The sequence below is a fragment of the Drosophila suzukii genome, chromosome 2L (genome assembly GCF_043229965.1).
Source record: "Drosophila suzukii chromosome 2L, CBGP_Dsuzu_IsoJpt1.0, whole genome shotgun sequence".
NCBI classification, from domain to species: Eukaryota; Metazoa; Arthropoda; class Insecta; order Diptera; family Drosophilidae; genus Drosophila; species Drosophila suzukii.
The window spans coordinates 17,364,237-17,376,571 of record NC_092080.1 but is presented as its reverse complement, the minus strand read 5'-3'; positions in this window follow the sequence as shown (position 1 = coordinate 17,376,571).

Here is a 12,335-nt window from a genome sequence, read left to right as displayed (position 1 = left end):
AAACTTGTCATCTTTTTTTCGTGTACATCTCGGATGATAAAAAAGGTTAGCGACTTTGTCTTTGGCTTGCTCTCCGGTTGTTGGGCTAGGCCACAAGCTCAGGTAACAACAAACAAAGTATAAAAAAAACGAAACAGAAACAATATCAACCGGTGGTCAAAAAAGAGACAAGAAACACACACAAGAAAGAGCATCAAATCGAGTCGCATGATCATAAAAATTGTGCCACTTTTGTACTCCACCGCTGTCCTAGTCACTCGGATATCCAGTGTGTTCCACTGTCCAAGCCCCAGAGTTTGCATACATACTCCATCGTCATCCGAAGCTCCATCTCCAGACACGTTCGCGTAATAACGCTTCTTCGTATCTGGGCGGCTAATCATTTTCAAATACCATAAAAAACATTTCACAGAGCCCATCTGATGGCCGTAGGAGCCGGTAATAAGCTAAAAGTCAGCTGAAACAGAAACGGGAGCAGCTACCAAAAGCCTAGTCAGTCAACAGTCATCAGAAATCTCGTCTATATGGCGTGCTGGTCCCGTGCTGCCGTTCTAAGATGCTGCCATACTCGATTACGAACTGATTAAACTTTATATAGGTAGTCTTTAATATTTTAAAAATTTTTAAAGGACAGAAAAAAGTGCATTTCTATTTCATAACTACTAAAAAAATCCTAAATTATGATTTAATTTGATATAACCATTTATTAATCTAAGTAGGAAGAGTTAAACTTGGGAATTCTTATCTGCATCTTACATATATTCTCCTTCAGATTTCTACTTCTTTGCTTGAGAAATGATTCAGAATTTAAGCTGAATTTATGGCTTGCTTGATATGTCCACGTAGTTTATAAAAGAGGAAGTCTTATTTCACTATGAGCCCTTAGTTTATCTGACCGTCAGTGGGTTTGTTCCTGTTAAGCTGATTGTCTAACAAAGTAGTTGCTTAAATTGTTTTTAAAATATTTGTATACACACAGATTTTTGTAAAATTTTTAATATTTAGCCAATGATCAAATATTGTTTACTTTTTTCCAGCCCTTCATTTAAATTTAAAAGTATTTTCGATCTCCAAAACTGTTTAATCCACCCTCCTTATAAGTCTCCATGTTCCATCCCAATGATCTCGATTTGCCTGGACAGCTCTATAGGTTGATAGCTCTGCTCAAATATGGGCTAATCGCCGTTGGTATTATTGATGTAGCTGCCTCTCATGATGATGCTACAGCTGCTTGGCGCTTTTCGGTTTGTTTATATATCCCAAACTTATTTTTCTTTGCGCATCCCAAAGATTTCGGCAGCTTTTTGTGATTGTTCCTTAATTGTTGTGGGCATTCTGTGGTTTATGGTTTATGATACACTACCGCGTTGTACTACTGAGTAGGGAAGTAAAAGTGGAAGTGGGTGAGGGGGCAGTGCCGAGTTGTCAGTCTAAAGTTCACAAGTTGTCAAAATGTTTGCGCTAAAGTCTCAGACCTGGAGCATTTGGTGGCCCGGACTTATCTGTCTGTGTTAACACATTACCAGCACTGACGTGCAACTCGAGATGTGCTTTTCTCTCAGTTTGACGGGGCTGATTCAACAAATAAACAAAAGGTGAAAACTTCACGGAGAAAAAATGTTAGCAAATTAATTCAAATATGATGGTAATAGGGTTTATTTTTAAAAGCCATTACAATAATAATGTTTTACCAAAACGTTACAAAAATAAAGGCCTAGGATCTAATAGTCCTATCTATTGCAAACTTGATTTATTATTTCATTACTTAAGTACATGTGAGAAAGAAATAGTTTATTTCCGGTTGCTTAAAGCTGATTTCCTGCGTTGTTACTATCAACTGGATTGATTTTTTTCGGTGCACTCTTAAGGAAAATATGTCTATTAATTTAAAATAGGCACTGACGGAGCCGCTGAAAACTTGGCTCTTTCTTTATCTCTCCCAATACAGTTGCTTAAAAAACAATAAAAAGCGAAACGAGAGAAAAATTCAGACATACTTCGACCGCAATGATTAATGGATGCCAAACGGTTGTGAAATCCTATAAACAAAGTCAAACCAGAGACAAAGACTTTCCGAAGGGACCTGCCTCAGGAAAACTGCATTTGGCTTCGATCACCATTCAGAATCAACTGTCAAATCCGTGATGTTCACCTGATCTGGGTGCAAAATCAAAGAATGGTCGGTTAAGGCATCGGGCAGAGGGCGCTTGGCCATAGAATTCTCTCGCACTATCAATGGAGGATCATAAAAACTTTATGGCCCTAGCAAAAAAAAGAAGCTGCCTCAGCAGCAGCTACAATTCTTTTAAGTGCCCTCCGTCGTAATTACTCTCAAGCCCAAAGTCAGCTGAAAAATATGCCACTACAGATCTACAAACATCATTTTGTATATATAGGTCTTCTCGATAACCAAACATTTTCATGGGGGAGGGCGCTACACGGATTGTTTGGTATTGTTCGGACGAATGACCGATTCGGGGAAGCGGTTCTCGATTTGTGCCACAAAAGCTCTCTAGAACGGCTTTAAAGAGTCCGAAGCGAAGAACAACAAACAAAAACGTCGTGTTATGAGCTATTAACGTAATTGGAAAATGGCATTGGGGGAATTAGAGCGCTCTTTGATGCACTACAATGAAAAAATCGGGCTACTGAAGATGGAGGAAAATAAACAGAGAATTAACCGAAATTGGAATTGAATGGACAAATTTGTGATCAAGGAGGCAATCTGGGAGTAAATAAATAAACCTACAAATAAAAATTAAATATATGGTAAATTACTAAAGTAAGATAGACTTAAAAAAATTAACAATAAATGTTTCAAAATTTGAATTTTTTAAAGTAAAAAAACACCGTTTAAATGTTCATAAGAGCATTTGTGTAAAATATTTGGTGCTTTTGAAATGCCTAAGAATATAATAAGGATACAAAATATTTGTATTTTATATTACGTTGTGGTCTATTAAAATCAGATAATTATAGCTTCTTAATCTTAAAGATCTTAATTTGCGTTAATTAGGTCATCAAAAACATTCTTAAATAAAAAAACATTACATTCCGAAATATAATGAGAAAATATCCATAATCCACACTCTCTCCCTTTCACTGTTCTCGTTTTCCTCTCGAACTGGCTCATTTTGAGGTATCTGTGTCTGAGTTTTTCGGCTTGTAATTAAAAACGCATAAAATCGAAACAACAAAGTAGCCCCACAACAACAGCAATAACGAGAAACAAACAGAGAAAAATGTTAATACTCTGCCTCGAATTCATTTTTACGCAATGTTCTCTTCATAATTCAATTGTTTTTATTATGTGCGCCGACACACGGCGATCATAAAATTTTATTAATTTAATTGGATTTTTTTCTGGCTTTAGTTTTCTGTTTTAGTCGTAATTAACGTAGAAAGTGCTGAGTGCGCGGCCACAGGAAATGATTCCTCGCCAACAAATTAAAAAAACCGCAAGGGGTAAAAAACCAAAACAAAAACAAAACGACAGAGAACAGATTTAGTTTATAAATTATTTCGAGCTTTTATTATTATTTATTTACCATTTTTACCACCCATTGTTGCTTAAACAATTAAAAAATACACACAAGAGCCCCGAAAAGAGCCACAAAAATAATATATTTCGAGTCAACTGCTTGGCTTTTTACGAGCGATTCAGTTGATTTACTAGCCAGCCCCCGAAGAAGTATCCGAGTATCTGAGTATCTGAGTATCTTGGCATTTGAGTATCTGTGTGGGACAGGCGTGTTGAAACGGACAGTCAGCATCAGAAGCGGCCGAGTGGTAAAAGAGATTTATGCCCATTTTGTCAGCTGCTCGGCTGTTCGGCTGCTCACTCCGTTCTCCATTCTCAAGTTCAAACTCTATGAAAATGGATTTCAACATGATTTTTACTGACCGACATAAATTAAGCCACTATCGCCCCACCAATTTGGCCATTTCCCATCCCGGTCACCTACCGAAAAATAAGTGCCAAAGCTTAATTAAGCCACATCCCAGGGCTCGGGCTCATCATAAATTGGCCTTAGTGTTGAGCTGATGCCGAGCGGTCCGATCAAAAACAAAGAGCAGCCTTGCCGAAGGACCACCAGGGATCTCGGATCAGATGGGCCCGTATAATGGGCCAAACTGGTTTTCGGGCCCGACTGCAGCGTCTGCTGCGGATTAAGCGATTAAACAAATTAAAACAAATTACGTTTTTGCACCCACCACAGCGACGATGAGCATAAAATTAATAAAAATTTACCTGTCACGGAAAGCGGTAACAATAAGTCAGAAAGAAATCAATATACAATATTACGTATTACAAGACAAACTTTTGTATCTATCTATAATCTTGAAAAAACTCCTCCAATCAAATTGATTTAATTAAATATCAAATTTAAAATTAAAAAATTTAAAGAAAAGTCTAGTTTGGTCTGCCCAAACAAGTACTATTGTACTATAGGGTGCTTGATTTTGACTATTTCCTGATTTTCCTATTCAACGCCAATTGGTGCAGCTCGGTTTGTGTTTTGCCAGCCCATTAATTTCCTTGGTCTCGACCAGATATCCAGAGCTCTTCCTGTCCGACGCACCCACAAATTATGATCGACAAAATGGGCAATTATAATTATTGTTAACGATTTGTTTAGGTAACATTAGTTTGGCTGTTTAGTTAGTTTGGTTAGGCCAATGCCGAAATTTATTTTAATATTTATGCACCGAAGTTCATTAAAATGCAAATTTATTGGCACTCGTGGTCTCAGCCTTGTTGCACGGCCAACTGGCCAATTGGATTTAAAGTGAACCAAAAAAAAAAGTAGGGGAAAAAACTTCTAGAAATTTATAGCAATTTTGCCGCTTGGAAATTGTTAACAAATTTACTGTATATATCTATCTGCATATAATGGCACGTGTTTGTATGTTTTCCCCGATATTGCGTATGCGCCATGTGAGTTTATGGCGGACGCGTGTTTGGCTATATTAGTAAAACACACACACTCCCAAATTGCTCATACGCAGCGTTAAACGAATGTAGTGAGAATCCAGTGATTCAGTCCCACTAATTCCCAAGAAATATTGCGATTCCAGTAGAAAGTCGGGGTTAACAGAGGGTTTATTTTTATGATTTACTGGAATTTATTGTTTTGGTAATTCTTTCGGGTTCTTCTTGGTGAAGACGATTCTTTTCATTTTTTCTGGCTGGCTTGTAAAATACTTTCTCTGCATTATTTTTTACTAATTGAGATTGCCAGTTCTTTTGCTTATATATTTTGTGTTATAAATAGTTAAGTATTTAATTATTAAACCTTTCTCTTGGGCATTACCTTAAGGTCTAAACGCAGCTGAGTAGCCTATTAAAAAATAATCTCAGGGATCGCATTTCAGATGTCAACCCTTCGTTTAGTGGGGCTTAGAGATTTGGTTACATCGGTAATTACTCAACAATTTTTAACCTGATTAAGCAGAAGCAGCAGAAAATGCTTCACCTGGACAAAAAATAAGGGGCTGCCTTCGGGCAACGACATCAACTTGTCGTCGTTGTTTTTATTTTATTTTTTATTTTCTTTTGTTTTTGTTTTTGTTGGCTGTCAATGGCACTCAGTGCTGAATGCAGGGCATGTGCTGCATGCATTTAACTTTAACATGACAAACCGCAAACTCATAATACACAACATCGGCGACAACAGGTTTCCACAACCACAAGATAAAAGGGGGTTCAAGTACCTCCGACTCCGACTATATCTTCGACTTCAACTCCTCCACTCAACTGGACTCCATCTAGATGGAGAAAAGCAAAAAAAAAAAAAAAAGAAAAAACTGTCCCAACTGTCTGAGCGGGCGATTCATAATATCATATTTCACTTCCTTCAGGATATCATAAAACTTGGCGCATTGCGTTGTGGCTCGCTGTGTTGTCAACATTTATTGAAAAGTCGTGCCGATTTTATAGCCATTTTCACTGTACACCGTACACCGTACACTGGACACAGGAATATCCCGATCTCCCAATCCCATTCCGAATCCCCATTCCCAATCCCAGACCGAAACCCATCCCAATCCCAAAAGCTGCGGAATGGCGCTCCATCGCACTGACTTAGTTTATTTTGCAGCTATTTATCTCGCTTAGTTGGTACTTTTGGCGTAGATTAAGTGCACTAAATACCAAAAGCCCGGCTAGAAGAGCCAGAAACGATTTGACTCCCGCCGATCGCCAGACGCAAAGACGGAAAAGCAGAAACCCAGACGGAGTTGCAGACAAACGGCTGGTCAGCGGACAAGGAGTGAATTCAGTTTGGGGCGAGGTGAACTGAACTGCACTGAACTGTGGCATAAAGTTGCATTCGCTTATTTATGAGTTAATATACATGAATTATGACATCAAAGGCCCCACAGTCAGGCCAAGTTGCTCTCTAGCCCGACTGAAATCGAAAACGAAATGGAAATGAAAATGGTCGACGGCTCATAGGCAAAGATCACACACCCAGAGAAATTTTAATTCATTTTTATCGGAATTTTTAATAGAAAGAAATGATGCAAAAGGCCATCTGTAAAGAAATTTATGTTTAGATAGATTTTAAATGTAATACTTTTTCCAAATAAAAATATCTAATTATCCAGATTACAATTTACAATCTTAAACCATTTTGACATTGATTATTTTTATATTTTATGCATTTTAAAACCTACATTTACTTTATTCAATTCTTTGTCACTTTGTTAATTTAAAATATGATTTATTATATTGACTTACTTTGATATTTTTCTCAAAGTGCATTGATCTTCTCAGGCAAAAGGTTCGGTCAGGGAAAAAACGATTGTTTTGACACGCGGCGTTTTGTCTAACGGAGGCGGCTTAATTGAGTTTCATTTGATTCACCGATTCGGTTTTCGGGATTCAATCGCTGGGGCATCGGGGCAAATTAAGAGACCACACGCAAGGTGTGCTCCGGAAACAAAATATTCATGCTCGAGCGCTCCGCAAATCGAAGGTTGTGTGAAAAATGGTCTCACATACAACGAGCCAAAAAACAGATCCAAGAAGATACGAAATAAAATGGAATATTTTATGACTAAACGTCAGCCAGCCGAGTGCCCGGCAACAATAGCAGCAACCCGGCCAATAACAACGGCAAACTATTACCAAAAAAAAAAAAAACATAAATAAATAAAACATAATATATATATATTTGTTCGAGCTTCTGTTGCGGCTTTGCGGTGTGAGTTCGGTTCATCGTTTGTCGGTCTTTTGCCTTTTTTGGCAACGCTCCTCCGCAGCTCCCCAGATCAGCAGACCCCCAGATACCCAGATCCTCATTCCAAGACCAACTTCATCGCCCGGTGCGTGTGGCATGTTGCCATTTGAGTTTTACATGTGTTTGCGGCCTTTTTGAATGCCGCTTTGGAAGCGTGTGCTACCAGCTCCGTATTACCTGAAATAAGTATCCCCAATCTGGGTGATCCCCCGTCTCCTGAGCACCAATTAGTTACAGCTGTGAGTTGTGGAGCCATGGAGCTTTTTTTGGAGGTCTCCCAACGGAAGGAAGTATTAGTCAGACTCTGAGAAATTCAAGGGCACGTGGAGAGGGAGCTGCCGAAACTATAAAGCGAATTTCATGAATTCTTGAAACTGAATCACGATGAGTCAGCTACTGTTGATGTGACGCATCGGATGGAAAATCAATGGGAGGATGGGTGAATCTATCTAATTGAAAGCACATCAGAACATCTGTACTGATAAGATCAGAAATTACCTTGACAAGACAAGAAATAGGAGATAAAAATCTATTACAATTTGATTTTAGGTTGGAAACGTTTACAAATAAATTAGTTATAGTTAGGTGTTTGCCAAACAAAAGCATTCGCAAGGTATTATTATTTTTGTATTATTGTGTCTTTAATGATGTTTAAAGAATAAAATCTCGTTTGGAATTCTAAAAATCTTTATTGACTTTAAAACAATATATATTGTTTGGGGACTCTACTTTCATACTAAAACGTAGAAAATCTTATAGAACAATTTTTGTTTCATCCATATACTTATCCTAATATATTTTCGTGATAAATAATTCAAACTATGTTCTGCTAAAACCATCCAATACTCAGTATTCAAGTTTCCCTTCAACCTTAAGACCAGATAAACCCTCCCATAGCTCCTGTCGCAATACCTTCCTATCCGATCGCCATGCCAAATGCATTTGTCAGTGCGAATTTGCAGTGATGGCAGCGATATTGAGAGCAATGCTGACCGCAAGATGTCAACGTTAGGACAAAATGCAATGCGAGGTTTCTGTGGTGCGCCCAAACCAGATTGGGTTACAATAATTTCCCCATAAAAATGTCGAAAAATGCGCGCCCCGGAACCCTTTTTTTTATATTTTATCATTTTTCGGACAAAGATTAGATCTGCCATGCGCAAAAATATTATGATGCGAACTAACCGCAAACAAAACAAAAATAAAAGACCAGACAAAAAACTGAAATCAAAGCAATTTGAGGGCAGGCCGAATGGAAAGTAAAGCACCACTGAATGCCTGAATGAATGCCTGGGATGGATGGCTACCAATCTGGCTGCTGAATCATAGAAACATAAGCGCGATCATAAGCGATCGTCCAGAGATAGCCCATCAAAGTTCCCAAAAATACGAAATACAACAAAAAATGGACAAGAAATATACCCTTGGTGATCGAAGATGGGAATGCCCTATAAAACCGTGTCAGTTATAAGAAAATGCTTGTTTCAACCGGAATGGGTATTGAAGGATCTAATAAATATGAATGTAAGAAAATAAGGAATGAATGTAAAGGAAGTAAATAAATGTATGTATAATGTTAGCAATTAAGCCACAATTAAATAAACTATTGCTTGTATTTCATCAATGGTAAAACATATTTGGATTCCATAAAAATTTAAAATTTTTATAATAATTAAGTGTATAATTACTGACAAAACTACTTAAATTTATATACCCTCGAAATTTATAAATAACAAAGCTAAAGCCAAACCGGCAGTTCGACATTTTTGCTAATTTGTGCAGGGCGACTGCCAGGAGGCATTAATGTCGCTCAGCTGTCCGCGGCAGTGTGAGCGACAGAATATAAAGGGCTTGGACCCGAATCTGGATCTGGATCTGAATCGGGATCGAGGAACCCTAAACTGGGTCTGCGGCTAGGGCGATCCACTGTCAGCTTAGGCCTCGAACTACACGGGAAATCGGTTGACAAAGCGACTTTGGCGAGATGACTTCATTCGCGTTTTGTGTGCGTTTTGTCTGGACTCGAGGATCGCATCGTTTCGGATCCTGATCCCAGCGATCCCAGCGATCGAAGCGATCTGTCCCACCGATCTGTGCCAATTTATCGATCAACACGCTTAAGCGCATTTCGCATTTCGCGACGACAGCGTCGCCGACTTCTAGAGATTCGAGGGCATTTAATTTGGCCGCGCTTGCTCTCCTTCTGGTGAGCTTGATAAGCTTTATTGATGCGATTAGCGAAATGAGCTTTAGCCTGACAGGCATCAACTTCAGCAGAGGCCGGAGGAAGGCCAGCCAAAACCGACAACCGACATTTCTCATTAACAGAATCTTAAGTTTTTCGGCTATCGACTCTCTCCGACTTGTTGCACTTTGTCAATCGCCTTTTGGTTTTTGGATGAAGTCATTTCGGCCCGACCTTGACAAGAAAGATTTGAGATATGGCTTTGGTAGCAGGAAGTCGGTGACGGCCATTTATAAGTCCGTGTTGGCTTAAAGTGATTTGTCTTGTTAACTCTAATTACGATAGGAAATTTTCAAAGGGAAAATATAGCACTTTCCTAATAATACCAACTTTAATTAAGATGCAAGAATCCCTTATCAATGGCATAATTTATTAAGCCCCTTCATTTAAAAAAAACAAAAATCTCATGGCAATACATACCGGGAATCTGCAAAGTGTCACTAATAAACTTTGGGCCAGCTCATCACGCAACGCCAACTGATGGCGGATGGCCCGAACCCAAAGCCAGATTACTTAATTCCCAAATTGGCCCTAATTCACGCGCCAAAGTGTGTTAAATTGCCATGGCGAGGGAGCCTGGACCGGAGGATCTGAGAATCCGAGGCGCTGAGCTTTTGCATATGCGCCCACCCGTGACTGGCCGTGACTACCTGGGAGTTAAATCCGTCCAGAGTCCACTCCAGTCCAGTCCATTCCATTCCGGTCCGAGGTTCACATTCAGAATCAGATCCAGAGCCATCCCTTTGGCCCCGGGCTCTTTGGATATCTGCTGCTTCGACTGTCTGTCTGTGTATTTTGATGACTACTATCGGGTGCAGTCGCTTAAGCTATAAGAAAAGTGCCAGGCGCATCCGGAGGTCTCTCTTCGCCACCATACACTTAAACAATCCAAGGATTTTAGTGTTTAATATGATAAGATATAAAAAAGGTTCAGTACCAAAAAATTCATTTTTCAATAAAATGTATTTTAATATTATTTATTTTTAGAAGTATTCATTTTCTTAAACTCTAAGTCAAGCTCTGGTAATGTCTATAAGTTCGATGATCTTACGGAATACGTGGCTTTTTATAAGTCATGAAATTTTCCTTACTGATATATACACCAGCTCCCTTATTAATATGAAATAAGTTGTCACCTAAAATTCCCTTTTTAAAGAATGATTTCCTCAAGTCCTGGCTATTATCCTAACCCAAATTTTTCCTAAGTGCATATCTGGCTGTCCCTTTCCCTCGACCAAGGCGAATGAAGACGTTTCGTGACGATGACTGAGGTCCAGTCTTGTATCTGGCTTCATGCTTATTATTGAACTCAATTTGGCCGGCGCGTGTAATTTGACTTTGCCTTGAATTTGGCATACGGATTCGCTGCGCCTCCAATATTTGCAGAGGCCGATCCCCAGGATCGGACCTCCAGAGGCTCCCTCCCTAGAAAATATAAAACCAGATCGGTGCACCGCCACTACATAGCTGCATGTCGTCGGCCACTTCCTTCCTCCCAAGCCCATCGATCGTCATGTGAGATCGAATAACCGAGTCGGGGCAGCCAACAGCCAACACACGGGCCCACAACATAATTAATAAATACCATCAACATTGATTAACTCAACTAAGCTAATAAAATCATTTGTCATCTGACTGGAGCTCGACTAGTTAGCCTGCCTCCATCTCCACCGGCTGGCTATCCTGTCCTCCTCCAATATCGCCGCTGCTGCGCTCCTCCCGTTTGGCGAGTACATAAAAATCGCGTGACTAATTTTACAAAATTAAAGCTGCAGCTAAAAAGCAACTGCTGCACTCGACCACAACGGGCCAACGAGCGTGTAAATAGCGCAAAAATTAATCAGCCTTGTGGGTTGCCAAAAGAGTCGAGGGGAGGTGGCTAGACGGAGCAGGTTATCCCCAAGGCCAGAGAAGAAAGCGTGACACGAAAATAGAAAATATTTACCAGGGGAAACGGAAGCCTTAAAGGGTTTAACTAACTAATATACAATTTTCAAGTTGTTTCCACACAAGAATATTATTTTTAACATTTAACAGTAACCGTAACAGCCCTAAAAAAAATTTAAATTAAGAGATCTTAATATTTTATTTTTGGTATCAAATTTAACTATATTTTACATTATATTTCGTTATTTGAATCCACATATTTTCTTTTTTACGCTTACCCTATAATCTTTTTCTATAACAACTTATAAAATTAGTCACCTTAAGCGATCATATTTTCTTCTTATGTGTTAATATTTCATTTTTGGTATTAATTTTACCTATTAACAATTTATAAACAAACATTTTTGTATCTCAATGTAATATTATGTAAGTTCTAAAGCCCCACTAACTTCACCTAAGAAACCAATCACGATATCATCTTTATCCCAGAATCGACGACAAAGAGAACACAGAGATGAAAAATCTCGGAGCACGCACTAACAAAGCAACAAATTGAAACTAAATACTTTCAGTGCGAGGCCATGGAAATGGAGATCGAGCCGCAGGATGAGATCCAGATTCGGTTCCAGCATCGGGTCTTCGGGACCAGGAGCTCTAGCTTAGAGATATGCTTCTTGTCGAGCGCTGTTCGTTCCATTTATTTAACCAGAAATTGTTGCAATCAGTGCGGAGCTGCTTTTAATTGCCTCCCAGGAGAAAGGGAGGAGTATTATTTGGAGGGAAAGAGGGGCTAGCAGCTCGAGGATTGCGATAAAGCGATGTCCAAATGCCAAAGATTCCAGCCGAAGACGTTCCATCGGAGACAAGAAGACGACTTCGGTCTCATGCGGAAATCGCCAACCTCTCCTCTTTTTCCACGGAGACTGAGAGGAAATGCCTTAAATCAATTAGTTGAGCAC